General features: G+C 40.4%; 1 protein-coding gene across 1 annotated transcript in view; it reads left to right on the top strand.

Moving 5' to 3' along the window:
* The first annotated feature begins 11,697 nt into the window (after window positions 1–11,697).
* Window positions 11,698–19,144, top strand: part of LOC115630547 (neural-cadherin) — a 154,607-nt gene continuing 147,160 nt past the window's right edge. The window contains exon 1 of the mRNA XM_030527156.1: window positions 11,698–11,777. The gene's annotated coding sequence lies outside the window, so the exon portion shown is untranslated. The remainder of the gene's footprint in view (window positions 11,778–19,144) is intronic.

Here is a 19,144-nt window from a genome sequence, read left to right as displayed (position 1 = left end):
TACTCTTAGGGAGAAGGGGCCTCTAATGTGCCTCTAAATGGCGGGAGGGAATGGCGCTGACTCACTGTCCTCATAACTGGATGGGCGTCTCTTTAACTGGCGGCTGGGTGCATAGCGGCAGCATTGTAGGAAAAATTGTGGAAGAAGAAAAATGTGTAGGCAGCCATGGTAGCATGTAAATTAATTTTAATTACTACAATTTAGATAATCAAATGAGCTCGAATGTGAAATAAATTAACACATACAAGCTAAAAAGAACCACGACAGTTGGTAGAAAAAGTGTAGCGTGAACTTTGACTTTAATTATTGAGGGATGCGATGAAATGAAGTTTAAAATTAGACTGCCATCTATGTAATTGCATATTCGATTTTTTTAAAATTCAACTCCAATTACAAAGCAATTGTTGTGCAGTAAACCTGATTATTTTTAACAAATTACAGCCAACGACTTCCGCTGAGGCTTAAAAGCCCTGCTGACTCCACAAATTGTGGACGCCTCACTTTTATTTTTCTTGTTCTCATTTTCAAAGCCAACATTAACCTAATTTCTTAAGCTTAACCCTTTTTTACCTACACTTTTTTGCCCAACACCTTCGAGTAATTACTTTCTCTACCTCAGCTACCGCTTCGTTTTTCTTCGCCTCAATGTTTGCTCGGAGAGGCGTCAACATTTGCTTTTCAATTTATGCAAAAAGAATGCGCGTCTTATTGCGAAGCACTTAAGCCCACTTAAATAAATCCTGAAAAACTGGCCCCAAATGCGCCCATTCAGCGTATCTGTATAAGTATGTATATATGTGTACTGTTATACTTGTATGCAGACATGTAGAGGAATAAGCGCCTAACTTCAGGCTAATGCCCAGAGTAGAGCTTTGCCCGCAGAGGAAACACAGAGGGAGAGAGAGTAGGGAGCGACTTTGCGATACCGGCACTTGCGAAAAAGTGTGCGCCATTGTAGCTGGGGCTTATCGGCGATGGGGATGTTTGAGGGGGGGGGGGGGGGGGGGTGGCAATAGAGGCTGCAGGATGTACAATATGAGAGTGCCAGCTGACTTGCAGCGACGCGTCGTGTGTCGGTGTGGAAAGTTATTAATATTTAATTTATTTTTATTTATACGTCTGTGGGCTTCACGAAGTTCTTTTTTCCTCATCTTTCCACTACACAGCGCGTATCGAGGACATCCAAAATGAATGAGGGACTGTGAGTGGGGTTGTGACGTGTAGTGGATGTGGATATGGATATGGACTTGTGTGATACGCCTACATGTCATCACTTATTGTGAAAATGGCCTCCAGTATTACTTTTATTATTGTTGTAGTTGTCAATCCTCGTTAATGCTCGATTGCTGTAGTTCTCGACTTCTTGCCAGCACATACGAATAGTTGACTTATTTCAACTTTAGCCTTTCCACAATTTTCGCTTGGCCTTGCCCTGTCGTCCTGTGTGGCGTGGCCTGAACTTGTTGAAGTCCTTGGCATTTAAAGTTTCACAAAATTGAAGCATTGTAATGCCGTATTGGTAAAATATTTACCAGCAATTGTATTTCGTTCGTCCTGCTAAATCCGGCACAAAGTTTTTAAATAAATTGCAGCAGTTGTTTTGCTAATATTTATTACATTTATGTTTATTTATAGCAGAAAAAAATAAAACTATATATATTGAAAACAATTGGCAAACATTGCAGCACCCTTCTGTCGTTTATTAAACCAAACATGCATTTCATAATCAATTTTCAATTTTTATGCACATGAATGTGGATGACGGCGAACAAGCACAGAAAAATTGCACCGCGTTTTATTTGTGAGCAACACAAATACATTAAACATTAAACACTTTACAGTAAAAATGCGCTCTCAATATTCAACTGAAATATATTTGCTTTGAAAATGAAACAATCCAATATTTATTTAGAGGATATGAACATTTGTTGATTTGCCAGTAAAATTTTAAAATACAAAAAAATAATACTTACCCCTTATATTTGTATCTTAAGACATGCGTGTTTCTTTTCAGAAAACGAGTACAATAGAAAAATGAGAAAATATGATTATTGCTTGGCTAACGAAATTTCTAAATTATAAATATTCTAGTTAATCCTTAATACATCGGGTAGAAATCTGCATCTGGTCTTTATGGGTCGAAGCTTCCTTTTTATTATGTTTAAAATTATTTTTCAAAAGGTTTTTTTTTTTTTTAAATATTTGTTCTGCTCAAATATATTTATTTTTATTGCTATTTATTTTAATAACAATTCCTGATATAGTATAGTATTCAGAAAAATAGGATATGTTTTCTGATGGGCGATCTCATTTGAGTCTTCAACAATTTAATAATAAATCCTAAGCAAGAATATTATTGTAGGCAGATGTGGGTTCCGGGTTTTTTAAGAATCTGGCCTACACGATTCTAACAATTTCTGTTTATAATTAAATATATTAAATATATTTTTAAATTCGAAATTATGTTAGCTTTTCCAAAACGAATGTGGACTGTACCTATGCGTGCATTTTGTGGAATGAACGCGTTTTCAACTGGAAACTAATTACGACCACCAAAAAAGTCGAGGCGGCAGTGCAAAATTCGTTACGCCAAAATGAAATGCAGACACATAAATTTTCCACAGACAACTAGCGGTGGCGGCGGTGCGGGTGGGGGGTGTCGGTGTCGGTTTTGGCTGACATTGAAAACAGTCAAAAATGTTGGTGCAAAGTTTTGGCCTATCTGACTGCCTTCCTCTCCCCCTCTCCTCCACTTCACTGCACACGCAACTCGAATTCATTGGGCTTTTCATTTGCGGCAACACTTTAATGAGCAGCGAGGCAACAGTTGAGATCACATCCAATTGTCGACTGACTCTGCAGATGTCTCGCCAAACGGCATTGACTCTCCTCTCCAATTGTCTGTCTTGACAAGGGCTACGGTGTACAATATTAGTTTCCAGCTAAAGCAATCAAGAGCTCATTTCCGTTGCGACACAACAAAAAAGTGCACACAAAATATGAAAGAGCACCCAGCAATGCAATGTGCTTCAACAGAGGATGATTGTGAATGGCTACGGCGAACGCGTTGTCATTAAATTATTAAATGGAGCGCAAAAAGCAAGAACATAAACAATTGCAGTTCCTGCTGCAAATGTGCTCCACCAACTCGCCCTAACCACAACACACTCGTAGTTGGTCTCGCTTCCTTTCCCAGCACTCTAATTATAGTTGGACTGTTGCTTTGCTGTATGCAGATACGTAGATAGATTCCTGCTCTGCTGCTGTTGATTAACCTTGCTCGGCATTAAAGGATTATTCAAACAGAAAACAGAGTTGGGGGTGTCTACAAGTAATGCAGGATGTCTGTAGCTGTGCTGTCCTTTGAAGTTTTCCGTTCGCATGCTCGTTCATTCTAATTGAGTCGAACTGCTGTGACAATGCGACAGAGAAAAACGAAGCTTTTTCCATCCTCTTTTTCCTGTCACACTGCCGTGGTCTTTTGATTTTGATGCATGACCGGACAATGCGAGTAGCAGGTGAAATGAAGATTGAGCATGCAACTGAGGTACGATGTGTGGTACAAGTATAACAATTTGGGGGCCGTAGTTAATTCTGCTAATTTTGTGGCAGCCGACCGCAATTCGAATTCGAATTCCATGCATAATGCCTGCATATTGTATCATTGTATCATATATGTATATCGTGATGGTATGTGTGCAAACCATAAGGAGCCCATTAGCCGCAGAGCGGACTAAACTTTGCCCATGCTGGCCGAAGAACATAAACTTAGAGCGCGGAGGTGGGAGGAAATGAAAATCAATTTCTATAACTTAACTGAATTTGCCAAAGATGTAACAATAGGATTTCGACTGGCAGCAGTTTGTGCGAGTATGTGTGTCTGAGTGTTTGTATGTGTTAGAAAAATATACGAAAAACTTTATCATAGGGCAGAAATCTATTAAGAAAGTTTTGCCACAACACAGCAGTTTGCTTGGCTGGTTTGTTTCTGCCAACGTGCAACTTATGTGGCAACACAGAAAAGTAACTGAAACTGCTGCGCAAGTTATGAATCCCGTCGTGTAGGAGGAGGGGGAAGAGATCCGTGACTGGCAGACAAGTTTTAGGAATGTAGGTATTTGTTCAGATCCAAGTCTATAAGGTCTGCTTTTGTTTAAATATTTCGTAGTTTTCAAATTAGTTTTGCTTTGTAAGTTAACATAATTTGCAGTAACCTTCTAAAGCCGTCACTGTCATCGCCACAATATCAGGACAATTTCTTCAATTGCGAACACTTCTGAGCACTAAAGCTGCTGGCAAGTTTAGGGAGACTGGCGAGTACAAGACTATTGAGTTTTAATTAACAAAGTTATGACAAAGCCCTGCCTGCTACTTATAATTAAATTCTAAATACGCAACTCCTGCAAATCCAAAACAATCAAAAATCCTGCCAGCAGCTAAAGTCCACTTATCGGTGAGTAGTGGCAGGGATCAAGAGGACAACAACAATAGTGTGGCACTATAAGTATTTCACAGCATATCAACTGTCATAATTTGATTCTTGTTCTTAATAACACTTTGCACAGCAAAGCAAATGAACGCAGCACACACACACACACTCTCACATACTCTCACATACTCAGACACACACACATTTAGACAACAACAATCAGTTGGTCCCTTGAAGTCGGCAGCAGTTTTCGTTTTCGACGGTCTCTGCACTTGCGAACTTGAAACTGCGCTGAGAAATTACTTTTATTGCTTAGTACGCACAAAAAGCAGAAAACTTTTGTTATTGCTTGGCTTTTAGTTTTATTTCTTTAAAGTTTTTTCAGCAGCGGTCAAAAAATGTTAGCTATGTGGAGCGATGTGGGCGTGTAAACTTTGACATTTAGACAATACTCAACAGCAGGGAAGACCTTGAGGCGGGGGGCTGTATAGTATAGTGTATTGATAGCTGTGGATATGGTTCTTAAGAGGCCTGTTCGAACTGTTCCTTATAATTTCTTATCCCTCCTTATGGGTTATTTGCCTTTACATTGACAGCTAATGAGTCGTACACAGAACTCTAAACACTGCAAATAAAATCAGTTAGATAAATAAGAAGCTCGTATGAACAAAATGCGTCATAAAATGCGCCACTTGAGCGCCCAAATAGAGCACAACGTGTCAACAGAACCAAAAGACCATACCAGACCAGACCAGACCAGAACGGATCAGCCCACGACCAACAAAACTGCTTCGAAAAGAAGCAGAGGTGGCAACAGCGACAAAAACAACTACGAGGCAGCCAGACATGTACGTGACTTGACTCAAGTGTAAAACCACAGGAACAGGCAGAGAAAGCAGCAGGACGCCAGCCCAGGAAACCAAGAACGAGAGACACCAGCCCCTCCATTCGCTTCCATGAAGTGGCGTGTCCGCATCACTAGGAGTGCTGGCAGACCGTGGAGCGTGTCTTCAGAGATACATACGTATGTATGTATGTATACGAAGTCGGTTCGCCATTGGTCTGCAGCATCCAGCATCCTTTTTCAAATGCAATGAGCATGTGTCTGTCTAGCTGGTAACATTGCCTGACATGGCCATGACTGGTACTCGCACTGTGGCTGATTCTGGTTTCACTGATGCTGTTGCTGTTGCTGTTTCTGGGGCTGGGCCGAGTGCTGTTTGTGAAATGAAGATAAATGTTTTCATGTGAAGTTGAAAGGCTGGCAAGACCAACGGACAGAAGCGAGCGACCGCCTTGCTGACTATCTCACGTCATATAGATACGCAGATACGAAGATAGGATACTTTCGTTGTAGGTAAGCAATTGATTTCTTTAGGTATATATTAGCGTGTCAAAATCAATATAGAGCAGCCAAATCAAAATAGCTGGTGTCAACATTTTTGGATTACCCAACTCGTAAGAATATTGCAACTGATCTATTTTTACTCATGTTTCAAGTCTATCATCCTATCCTATATCAAGGAGTATAACTAATACATGGACTAATGCATCAAATAAACCAGTATTTTTTCTCTTTCCTATTTGGTTTCAAAGTTTTCTATGTATCTGTTCAGTAGCAATGTTTTCTTTTGCATATAATGGGACGACCTAGCTCTGCTATTTATATAAGGTTCCATCCTCACCGCACAAAAATCCACTTTTAATTTGTAGTTGTTTAAATGGGTTTTTTACCATTTACTGCAAAAGATAATAGTTAAAAACATAGGAAATCAACAATATTTAAAATGTTTTAGTTAAATTTCATTAAAAAAGGATAATGAATTTTGGTTTAAATATCATACTTGTTGCATATTCAGATTTATTTATAAAGCAATATATAGCGAAATGTTTCTTATTTAAACTTCCGGCTTGATTAGAGAACCACTCTTTCTCATTAACTACTTGTGTTGAAAACCTTATTTTGCACCAAATGTGAGTTAATCGTCTTACACGATTAGGAATCCGACTTTTAAAATGTGATCAGCTAAAAAGTTTTGTTTGGTTTTGGAGGTACAGTACCCTACATCCTGTCTCCCATACCTGTGGGTAACTTCTATAAAGAAAATGGTTCAAAATGTTACTTCATATGAAGTTGGGAGCAGTACGTTGAAATGGTAATAGCGTTCACTTCTACCGACTTATAAGTGTCATCTACCTACTGCATAACTACTCTTAATGGGGTTTTCACATGTAATTTTATATACAAATGCCATGTACTCGTATCTACTGCACAGCTACCCCTGGAGGGCCAACAAATTGAGGCCCTCGCTTCGATGACTAATGAACTGCTGACAAACGAAAGTGTCACAACACAGCGACAAATGAAGCGCATTAAATTAAAACGTTGCGCTCGAATTATTGTGACATAAAAATGCATTTAAATAAAAAACAAAGAAACAAGAAGGAATGCAAGTGGCAGGCAGGAAACATCAAAACAGAAGGAGCAGCTGTTACGCAATGTGGCAGCAACAGCAGAGTGGTAACCAGGAAGAGAGGATTGAATAGACTGCAGACCAAACTTAAACAAACCGCTGCAACCCGTAATTATATGATCAAGGGCAGCAATGCTCAACCGCAAATGATGCTGGTCTGGAATTAGCGAGCAGAGCCAGCCAGCCAGCCAATAATGTCATAACCATAGACATGCGTACGTACTACACACAATTTCTCGCATGCTGTATATGCATACATAGTCGTAAGTATGTATGTCTGTTCCCACATTGTGATCAGCCGCAGCAATTGCGAGGGGCTCGAATTAAGTGATGGATAAGCTTGCCTCGTGATAAAGTCAAAATAATAAAAAGTAATGTGAGAGTCTGCGCGTGCGTCTGCGGCAGAGCAGAGCAGAGCAAAAGGTCAACCATTTATTAAAACAAACGAAAAACGAAATTGAACCTTTTATGAGGGCGTGCAGCAGTCGAACGCGCTTGCCTGTCTGTCTGTCTGTCTGCCTGTCTGCCTGCCTGACTGCCCATATGCTGGATTTGTTTTAGAGTTTTAAAATTGGAAAAAGATAATGCACATACAACTATGAACCATAAACAAAACATGTGCCCGCAATGTGTGCACAAATGCCAAGCAATGAGAGTTCTGGAAACAGAAAAATGAAGAAATGCCCTCCGTTTTTGTGGCGATGCAGACAAATAGGGGATATGCCAGGATATTCCATAAGCCGACTGCTCAGACAGCAGTGTACATGGACTCTGTTTTTAATTATGACAACTGACATCACCTTGAGACGCCGACAAGGTGTTGAGACAGCAATCAATATTTATCACGCACATGCCACACATCCACACACACATTCAAATGTGAGGCGGCGAAGCAAAAAGCAATTATATGCTGATTTGCGGCTATCTCGGAATGGAATTTTAATGAGCGGAATTATGCCAAAGAGAATCGCAATACGCAATATAAGACTTGAGATTCCATCAATGCACAAACATCAAATCGCGACCGGTCGACCAACGAATCTCGACGCCCGGCAATGTAAATAAACAGTTTGTTATTTTTCGACAGTTCACGCTCCTTTTGTTTTCCTTTATGGCCATAAGAATGAAAATATCGAAATATTGTAACGCGCAATGAATACAAAATGTGCTTTGCTCTTGCTGTTGCTATTGTTGTTGTTGTTGTTGCGCTTGTTGTGGATGGCCAGGCGCTTCCCCCTTTGTTGCTATTTAAAAGCACGTTATGGCGATGGCGCTAATGCATATGAAATTTTGATAGCGGAAAACGCTTGAAAGTTTGATAGAATTTCCCCGAAGGGTCTTTTGTGCGAATTCTTGCATTGATCAATAAAAGTATGCAAAAGTATGGATATTGAAAAGTTGAGGACAGAAAATGAATATTGAAAAGTGTAAGTCTTTAATTTTGGCAATTAGCAACAAATATTCAGAAATTAGATGCAAAAGTACGAGCTATGGGAAACCCAAATAAGTTCTAAGCATGAGAATACAGAATTTAAAAATATTTACATTATAACATACTTACATGCATCCCTCCTTTTAAATATGACCTATTTATGTAGCTTCGTTACTGGTACCGAATAAATTCGTTGGCTTTGAATGCCATTATTGCCATGGTACAGTATTTATACTTTTTATCTTATATACACTTTATTCCACAGCTGTTTTCTTAATATATGCGTCTTATCTATTATCAATCTTTCGATATGCAGGGGTATAATCTAAATTTCTTAATTAATGAGTATTGATTTGAGAATCTAATTTTATTTAAACGCCTACAATTGTAGAATTTAGAGGGAGCTATGTAAATAAAATCAACAGAATATTATTTTTGCCATTATTTTGTTTTAAGATCCTACAGTATAATCTCACAGTTGACCGAAACGGAAAATAAAATACTTGTATATATTCCTTACAACTCAAAAACATCTTGTGTTGATTGACAATTCTACTTTACAGAAAGGTTTTTGTATTTTGGAGTCAATGGCGTATATGAAAGACCCATTTGGGGCGCACTCAGAGGTAATTTCGATATATGATTTTTGAAAGCCGATTGGCACTTAGTCTCTGGCGAGTTGTTAGGATTGTACTCATTTGTACAAACATTGTTGTTTAATCTTGTTCGGCTACAAAAAACATGGTCGCAGGCACAAATACAACTTGAATTCACAAAAAAAAGGAGGAAAGTAGCAATCGCAATCGAAGTAATCACACTGTTTCCGATTGAAACTTCCTTTTTTCAAATCGCAATCACAAATTACAGCACTCACCAAAAAGTAAAATCAGTAATCATTAAAGCTAATCACATATCGAAATTACCTGGTGAATACGTCTAATGTTACTAATAAATTTGCCAAGCATTTCGCATATACACGTATATGCTTTTGTCGGCGCATCCGAATCATCAGCAGCATCATTATTACCATTATCCCTTTTCCCGTTTTAAGTTTGCTGTCAGCCGCTCTTGGTTAATTAATTGCCCTCTTTTGAATTTGAAATTAAAGCTTCCTTCACTTCTGTTTAGCGCAGTTCAGGTCAGCTTAACGCTTTCCAAATTAACGCATGCCTCACTTAATTACAGTTATTTCACGCGCTATTCCCACCGACCCAGCAAAAAAATCCTCCCACCTATCTACCCATCTGCCCATCTGCCCTCCACCTCTCACATTCAGCAGTCAATGCATTTACGAATCGTCTGCAAACAATATTGCATGTTCCAATTCCAAAATGTTCCGTCGCCGCTCCTGGCGGGCCACATTCTTGCACCCCAGCTCAGAATTCTGTTTGCTGGTGTCGTGTGCGGTGCGTTTTGCGTTTTTCGTTTCTTATTGGAACTCAAGACGTAGCTTGAGTTTCTTGGGGTGTTTCGTAGTCGCAGACTCCCGATTGCGCGGACTTCTTCGGCCAGTTCTGTGTGTATGTGTGTGTGTGTGTGTGTGCGTCCGTGCATTTCGCACTTGACGTGCTCCCATTTCGCAGCCGTGATTCTTAGCTCTTATACATATTGTATTATATACATACATACATATATAAGTATATTTCTTTTTGGCATTGTTTTCTTGGTCGCATTGTTGAGCGGGTGTGAGTTAGTTTGTGTGTGTTTAAGTGTGTGTGTGTGTGTGATTACTTCATCATATGGCGCGCATTTTGCGTGCTTCCTTGCTGCAAGCCGAAGGGCCTGCTGGCGCGCTCCTGTCCTTTACCTTTCGTTGATTTTATGCTAAATTTACCAACTTTATGTGAACGTTTATTGTGTGCATAAATGTCGGTGCCAAAGCACGTGTTTGTGTGTGTGTGTGTGCGTGTGTGCAACATTAAATAACAGTATATTGTGGCAAATAAATTTCAGGCACTTTGTGTGCAGTCAAATGCAAATATGACTTTAAATGTTCTCGTCACTCAAGCAAATGTGATTTTATGAACGGCTGCACTTTTGAGCGATTCGATATCCGTAGTTAGAATAAAATTCTTCGCTTTAAGGAATAACATAAAGAGGATATGCTACCATTCTCAATTGGACTTGTCGAGCATGATATAAACTCAAATCATGTTACATAGAAATCGTCCAAGAACGCAATCATGGATGCTAAGTAAATTTTAGGAGTCAGCCAAAAGTGTAGCGGAAACTCATGAAAATACAGGATATTACACGAGCACAGATAAAGTTAAGCGGGCAGCTGGCGGGCACGGCGACGGCAGAACTGCGCCATCAGGACTGAGAGCGTGCATTCGAGTTGGCGCCGGCAATGGTAGCACTATAAGCGAAACGTAGGAAGTCAGTTTCATCTGCGGTTACCATGAAACGTACCAAAGAACAGGATGTGCGCCTATAAGGATATGCAAACATACACACCCACAGTTGAACGCTGGCAAACACATGTGAAGAATTTGCACAACATTTTCCATTTCCATTTTCTCAGTCAGGCTCTCAGAGCGCGTTAACCACTCAGAATTCCAATTGCAACTCTAACGGTTCACACAATGTTGCAGACACTTGCCTCTCGCGCACTCTCCCACTCTCTCATTCTCATTGTGTGCTTCGCTCAGTTGTTGTTGGTGGTGGAAACCAGCAGCGAGCTCGACAGTTTTTCATTGCATCTCAGGACTTTTCCAATATACATCGCGCTCATTGTTTCGATTGAGTTGCTCGTGACAGGACGTCGACGTCGGAAAGAACTGCTAGCTGCGTTAGCATAACGGTGCCGCCTGCCGCAGCGAGTGAAAGCAAAGGATATACACTCACACACTCGCATATACAGAGCAGGACTACTCTGGCTGTTTTATATAGGCGCAGAAGCCTAGCAGTGAAAAATTCTACATGGAGTTTCGTGCGCGATGTGTGTGTGTGTGCCGTGCGTTGTGCGTCCGTGTGTGTGTGTGTTAAATGGGCACAGTGAAAATTTTGTTTAATAAATTTCGAATGCAATTTTCTAACAAAACCTACGAAATAAATTCATAATTTGCCACACATCTTAGCCCAATCACCTAGCCAGCGGGTTATTTGGCAGTCCACAAAAGCCTTCAATTCAAAGTCACACGACAAAGTCCTAGCAAAAATATTATACATATAGAAAAGAAAAAGGTATATGCGTGTGTATGTGCCGCAGCAAGGCAAGTGGCCAAGTGGTGCAAAGTGTTGTGCTCTGAATCGAAACTAAACAAAAATCCACAAGAAACGTTTTCAATTTACCGCAGAAAGTGGCAGTCGAAATTACAAAAAAAAAAAAACAACAAAAAATTAAACACGCACTCACGAAAATCAATAATTTGGATTAGTAGCTGTATGTAGCTCGCCACCTTAATTTTTTGGTTGGCACTGGACGAGCAGTCAAAACAAAGTAAGCAACAAAGTGTATTAATTTAAGTAAAAATAGGCCGAGGTGGGCTGTGAAGGAATAACAACGCAATATAGATTAGACATTGAATGAGTAGGGATTTTTTTGGATCGGATTAAATGCTTTGGTCAATTCATAAACACATCAATTCAAGCTACAAATTGGCATGCGAAAAATGCTACAACAATTTCTACGCCTGCCTCCTTCGCATGTGTTCGCCTTTGTCTGTATGCGTATGTGTCTGTGTTTAGTTGTGCGTGTGTATGTGTTAGTGTAGCGCATTTGAGGTTAACACACCTTAGACATATACATACACACGCTGTGCCGCGCCGTACACATAGTCATATAGAGAGGCTGCTACTGCTCCTGTTCCTGCTGCTGCTCCTGCTCCTGCTCCGGCTACGGCTCCTTGCGTATAAAGCAGTCTTTTTTGCGCTCCCCACACAGCATGAAAAATCGATCGATTCCTACTGCTGGTGCTGGTGCTGGTGCTGCTGCTGCCTGCTAGACTCCACACATCCCGACTCTGCACTGCCAGTCTGGCACTAGAATTATGAAGCCCCACCCACCCACTCCACCCATCCATCCACTGCCTCGCTCTCCTCAGCCCTCCTCAGCACTGCTCACCCCTCCCCATCTCCCCCCATCTGCCCCGTCATTACCAAGCAGGCAACACAAAGCACCGACTGCTTATCAGCGGTAGAAAAACTCTCGTAGTACTCGTACTATGTTTTCTGCAAAGCATTTGGCAGCACTGTCTGCAAACCTTTTTACTACTTACGAGTACGGCTATTTGTCGGGGGATGACTTGTGACTTGTGCGCTCTGCGCAGCTCAGCTTGGTCGCGAAACTCGTGTTGGCTCTTGGCTTTTGCAGAACTTGGCTGGGAGCGAGCTCTCTTCTCTTCGCTGCAGTCTCAGTCTGTGCTCGCGCTCGCGCTCGCGCTCGCTCCGAATCCCTCTCCGAACCCCCTCCCATGTACTAAACGTGGCACTTGTCTTCCGTTCTTGTTTCCATTGTGCTTGTGTTCGTTTTTGGCTTCTCCTTTGCATGCCATTTCTTGCCGGTTTCTATTGTTTGCTTTCGTGTTTGCTTTATTGCGACGTCTCACTTGCATCGCATTTGGCCATGTGGGACAGAGAGCGTTTAAGTTTAATAGCTTTGCTGATTCGCAACTTATTTAAATTGGACTCTAATGGCTGGCCTCAGATACAATTTTTGGACTTTGAGCAAAAACAAAGACCTGCCTATTTATTTTATACATGCATTTGTTCGTATTATTAGGCGTAAATTGCTTATCAACATTTTCATTTTATTGAAAAACTTCAAAACTAATAACTATAATTTGGCAGTCAATAATAACAGCAAAAACAACAGCAACAATCATAATCATCTAGCAATTTGCCAGCAATAATGTAATCAGCAAATTGCGTCTACAGTCAGTTCACAAAAAAGGTGATGCCCAAAGCGTTCGAAGATGCTTCAAACGAAAAAATATATAAATCTACGTGCCAGTCTGAAAATAATAAAGCTCCGACTAGGGACAACAGCAAATTGAGCATTGTGGATCTGACCATGCCAGTGCACAGTGGTTAGAACGCTATCAAATATATACCATACCATAATACAATGATAAAGAACTTTAGAGGGTTTTTGAATAGTTTGGAATGTATTAGAATTATTCGGCTAACTCTCATCAGAATATATGTATATAAATATAGCTTTTATGTTGTTGGACAACTAAGCGACATTATAAATGGTTTGGTACTGATATGGCTGGCATTGAGTGATTTAGCTTCTCTTAGAGGGTACTACTCGTATATGGAAATTATGAAGAAGTTTATAGTTTTTTCCAATATTTTAGAATGTTTAAGAATTATTTGGCTAATTCCTATCAGAATATACTTAGACTTAGAGCTCCTCTTAGTCAGTACTATATAGCAATGATAAAGAACTTTATAGCCTTTTCGAATATTTTGGGATGATTCAGAATTACTCGGCTAACTCACATCAGAATATACATAGCTCCAGTTGGAGGGCCTATTAGAATATGGGTTGATAAGCTTTTCATACTATTCACTAAAAAGTGTGAAGGTATACCATTTCTCATTGTAATCCAATGCAAATCCAAATCCAAATTACGTGGGCAAGTTTTGTTTTGTTTTATTTTGCCAAATTCCTTTCTTAATGAAAAGAATATCAAGTTATTTACCCACTGTGCCTTCCTATACATACACATATTTTTTGGGCTTTGACAGCCCATCGATGTTATCGCTTTGGTCCGGGGCGGTGCAGGCAGATGCCGTCGCTGAGTCAACGCAACTGTGGGAACTTCTGGCAGCAAGAAGAGCTTGCCACCTCAGTCACTGGACGTCATACATACTCGACAGTATGTATATGGATCTATATGTCTCAAGCTGTTGCTTTTGCTGTGGCCGTTCTTTTTTAGTTACCGGCCGGCCAAGCCAAGTCAATATAATTGACTTATCGGCGTGGTGCGCTGCATTGTTTTGTCTACCTTTCGGTCAAAAGTAGAAGACGCTGGACCTTGCCTTTGTGGTTGTTGGTGTTGTTTTTAGTCTTTAGGCATTTAAAGTGTTACTGCAAGCCGCTGTGGTCTGGAGTTGTTGTGGTCTCTCCTGTCGCGGTTAGCGAGCACGCCACATAATAAAGCTCGCTGGCCTCGTATTTGACTTACTGCGGCTATTTGCAGGTTTGTTGCAACAAAAAAAAACTCATTCAGCCGCACAAAATAAAAACACGTGAAATATTGAGTTGCTTAAAAAGTATTGATTGGGTTTGGAATTTGGTCTGCGATTTCAGATTTGCGGTCACCAGAACTGAGAAAAAACTGCCGTTATGCAAACTCAATATACGAGTGTGTTCGTACTTGTATTATCAAAACAAAGCAAAAACCTTTCTTCCCTTTCTAGATATAATTTTCATCTCACTTTTTCTTTTCCTCGAACAATCAAAGACTATTGTGTGCCCTGAAAACATTCTCACTTGAATAGGGAAGTGGCGTTTCTGCTGTCGTTTTGGACTGGCTGGCCCCCACAGTGTTTTATGGCCCGGCGCGTCGTCTCTTCCATGAAATTGCCTTTATTAAATTTTTTGCTTATTTCTCTCGATTGCATCTTTAAATTGCTGCCACTCGACGAATTCACATACAATTTTCCACTCAAGCGACAAGTCAGCCGGCCATGGCAATTTGTTTGAACCCTAACCCAGCTCCTGCTTCAGCTTCAGCTCCAGCTCCAGCTCCACCTCAGCCTTTCTCTATGCCTCTGCCTATGGCCTGATCTTTGGCTCGTCTTTGGTGTCTGTCGTCGCACGTTTGGCGCATTCGTTGTGCTAGAAATGATATTGTAATTTACTTTTGTTTGTCCAGGCCCCATCTGCATTTGCAAACGGAATTCGTAAACAACAATATTGTGCCAGAAAATTAATTCAGGCTCGCACGTACTCTACATTCGTTCGTGTGTGGCTAGAACATGAGCATGTAAAACAGTGGAAATCCGTAATGATAGTTCATTCGAGAGAATTCTTACAGCTTTTCTTAACATCTTACTTCAGGAAAAAGTTGGAATCGACCATGAAATTATATTATTATATTCCCAACAACTGCCGCTAATGCACAGGACAACCAATTTTTTCTCTTTTCCTTTGTTTTTGGCTGTGAGTTAGAATTGGAACGACAAATGGTGCGTCCTTTACAAATGCATTTCAACATATCGGCAACAATTATTTAAATATTTAAGTTGTTGGGAGATCAGCTGGTTGCCGCTTTGTTTGGCTGGGCATTGAGATTGGGCCTGGCCAGTTGGTTTTCAAATAATGTAAATGGATCCTTAAAATACAAACACAATACTTGGGAAGATTCATGCAAAGTATAGTTCTACGTATAGGGATGCAAAAAGAATGATTAATTAATTATTAATTAATATTTTTACGAGAATGTAAATTTAAAGGAAGAAGAAGAAGCAGTGCGTAAAGATCCGAATCTCAGCTTAGCCTGCAAAGTGTAATGTAAACGATAGCTTTCAGTTCTCCTTTAAAAGAAATTCGAACAATTGATACTGTGTTTCATTTCTTGAACATATTTTGCATTTATTTTCAGTTAATTTTATTTCAGTCCCTTATCAACCACCGCAGCAGAGCGCTTAAGTCTGAAATTCCATGGGTGGTTTGTGCCATATTTAACGCCAATATATCGGTTGTTGCCTGACTCGGCGCCTGTCCGTTTCGCGGTCTTATGGCCGAGCACAGGCAGAACTGGCAGAGCGGCCTTTGCCTGCTCTGTGGTTTCTTTAAGCCGTCACATTGTTTGTCCAGCGAAGTGAAATGAACTGAACGCATTCATGAATGAATTTCTGACGAAGAAATCGGCGCACACACATGTGAGCAGCATGTGTGGTTAAGTTGCCAGTAGCCGTGCACGAGATGTTCTTGGGACTTTTGTGGCATTTTGTGAATTTCTTTTGAAATATATTCAGCCTTTGTTTGGTATGATACTGAATACAATTTTAATTTGCATGCTATGCTTAAAACGAAGCGATGCTTGCCATCAGCTTTCGCAGCTTCCGTTCCATCACACAAATGCAAATGAAGGCCTTTGGCACAGCCTCCAACTGGGCAACCACCCGCACTCTTTTTTTCCAATTTTCCGCAAGCATTATGCGCTACATTCCGTTACTAATTGACGACAATTAAAATTTATTAGCTGCCACAGCAATTAAATGCAACGCAACAGTGGAGTCTCCACTTCCCCCTCAATCCCCTATGCTGCTGTTTACGGTCCAAGCCAAAGGGGCACCCGCAAATGCGTGGCTGCTGGACCAACAAGATTTTAAAACTAAAAAAATAATACTGAAAACTGCTTCAAAATTACTCCGTTTACAAAAATTCGTTTGAGGCGAGAGCTTCTGTTCGACGATGGGATTGCTGCTGGTGGTCAGGGGCCCGGAGAGTGTGCGGGGCACTCCACAATCAATCAAACTCAAGTACGAGTCGGGCAGCTGGTGCAGCATTAGCAGCTAATCTGCATATTGTGTCAAATGAGATGTGGGGAATGTGCATCGAGTCTCTACACTGCGAGGCCCGGTTTATTTTCGCAAGTGCCACTTGTAACAAATTGTCTTGCACTGCAGTCATGTCAGATGCTGAAAATGCGGGTCGTAATCGTCATCGTCATAGTCATTAGGTAGAGTTTGTGGCAGCTACTTACTTGGGAACTGTAGTGGAGTTTTCAAAAAGCATCCTCAAACTTCAACTGGCAGCGAGCTTGAAAAAGACAAAGCCCATAGAGGCAAAAACAAGTGGGAAAGAGATTTTTCTAACACTGCGCCAAAAAAACAAGGAATTCAAAAAGAAAAAAAATATTGTTATAACCGACACTGCACCATCAGCGTCAAAAACAACAACAACAACGACAATGCGGCGATGAAAATCAATAGAAATTGCAACCCCAAGCAAAAATCATGGCACACAAAGAGGGAAAGAGGGAGAGATAGAGAGAAAGAGAAATAGATGGAAAGGAAAGCCAGATAGCAGGACGGTGGAAAAAGTGTGGTGGGCCTGAAAGAAACACTCTGTCGGGTGACGATGACGGCGACGGGTGATTGCCCTCTTTGCCGACACACTGCGGTTGTATTAGAGCTGTTTGTGTGTGTGTATGTGTGTGTGTGTGTGTGTGTGTGTGTGTGTGTGTGTGTATGTGTGTGTGCCCCGGAACAGCCTCCCTAGCTGTTCACGTAGCATGTGCGATATTTGTGTGTGCTCGTGCATTTCATCCTTTTTATTGCACAAAGCAGCCAGAGGAGGAAGCCCACGCAGAAAGAGTGGGACGCCCAGAGCTGCGGCAGACACTGGCAATGACGACAAATTGCGACTGAGTGCGACAATACAGTACTTGTGACGTATTGGTAAAGGCAAAAAAAAAAATGAAATCATAGGGTAGCATGCCAGAAATATAAGCTATACGAGTAGTCTGTACAAAAATATTACATAAATGAATTCATTCAGAGCAAGAAGAACAACACCTAGCAATGACGTGACTTTGCATAATACTTGTAGTTTGAGGAACGCACGGCGGGAGTGAGTGCAAAAAAGCACTCTGGAAATGAATTGTTTAGGACAGTGCGAAATGATTAGTCAACAAGAATTTTGAATAAATCCAAATAATATAATGAGAGAGAAACTGGCGGGAGTTAATATTATTTATACTACATATTTTACTATAATCAGGAAATGGTCTTGTAACTTTTTTAATTATATCATACTAAAACGAACATAGTTCTAGAGTAACTCTACCTACATACGCGTAAATTACAACAATAGTTGTTGTCCCAGATTTCGAAATTTGAAAAGCACTCCGAAAATCATGATCGTGGACTTTCCCAGACATAGGAGAATCGGCATGCGATTTTTAGTTGCTCTACCTGTTATACTTTTTAAGATCCTTGCATTCAGACAGTCAGACGATCCGGCTTACAATAAATCACAGAAGCTTAAGACCAAAACAGAAGCATTAAGGAACTCTTCTATTATAAACTTATTATGTTCCATAAATTACTTACAATAGAAACAAATAAGTTAAATACTGCTTTTCTCTGTCCACAAAAAAAGAATTTTTGAATTTTACTTACCATTACAACCGACGGCTTTTTTATTTCCTTGATAGTATTGTGATGTCTTATATCTCTGCTTCTGCCTTATTTCTGCTCGTACGATCTCTTACAGTTTTGTTGGAGTTGCGCATTTAACCGAACACATTCATCCATTCTAAAATCTACACTCGCCTCTCCTTATTTCTGTGGTACAGTACTGTATAGTATAGTATATGCTTATATTGCTTATATGGGTTTCGTCCATATAGTATAGCAGTTTTCCCCACTATTAATGTCCACATTACTAACATTTTAATTTGGCCCTAAACTTGCCCGCTTATTTACTTAGCTGCACTCGCATTCCCTTTGATTTCTTTCCTTCTGTACTTTCCACTGTTGATTTAGCAGCACAAATGAAAGACTTTCCAATTAATTTTCACCCTATTTCGATTTCAATTTAATTTGTTCGCTGCAAGGCTTTGGGGATTAAGCGCGTTTGCCAATTAAAATGCAGCATACTTTTCAACACTTACACTCACTCACACACACACACACACACACAAACACACACACATGCGCGCTTAAAGCAAACAGAACATGGTAATAACAAATGGGAAAACACAACAAATGCAAATAACCATTAAATGTGTACAAAGAGGTTGCATAAATGCATGCAAAATGCAAATGTAAAAAAGGAAATATTTAACCTTGATGCTACTTTCCTGATGCCCCAGCTGGTGGGAGGGATGACAACGAGCCCGT

The sequence above is a fragment of the Scaptodrosophila lebanonensis genome, unplaced genomic scaffold (genome assembly GCF_003285725.1).
Source record: "Scaptodrosophila lebanonensis strain 11010-0011.00,11010-0021.00 unplaced genomic scaffold, SlebRS2 tig00001410-arrow-pilon, whole genome shotgun sequence".
In the NCBI taxonomy this organism is placed as follows: Eukaryota; Metazoa; Arthropoda; class Insecta; order Diptera; family Drosophilidae; genus Scaptodrosophila; species Scaptodrosophila lebanonensis.
The sequence above is the reverse complement of the archived record's forward strand: the minus strand, read 5'-3'. Positions and strand labels throughout refer to the sequence as shown.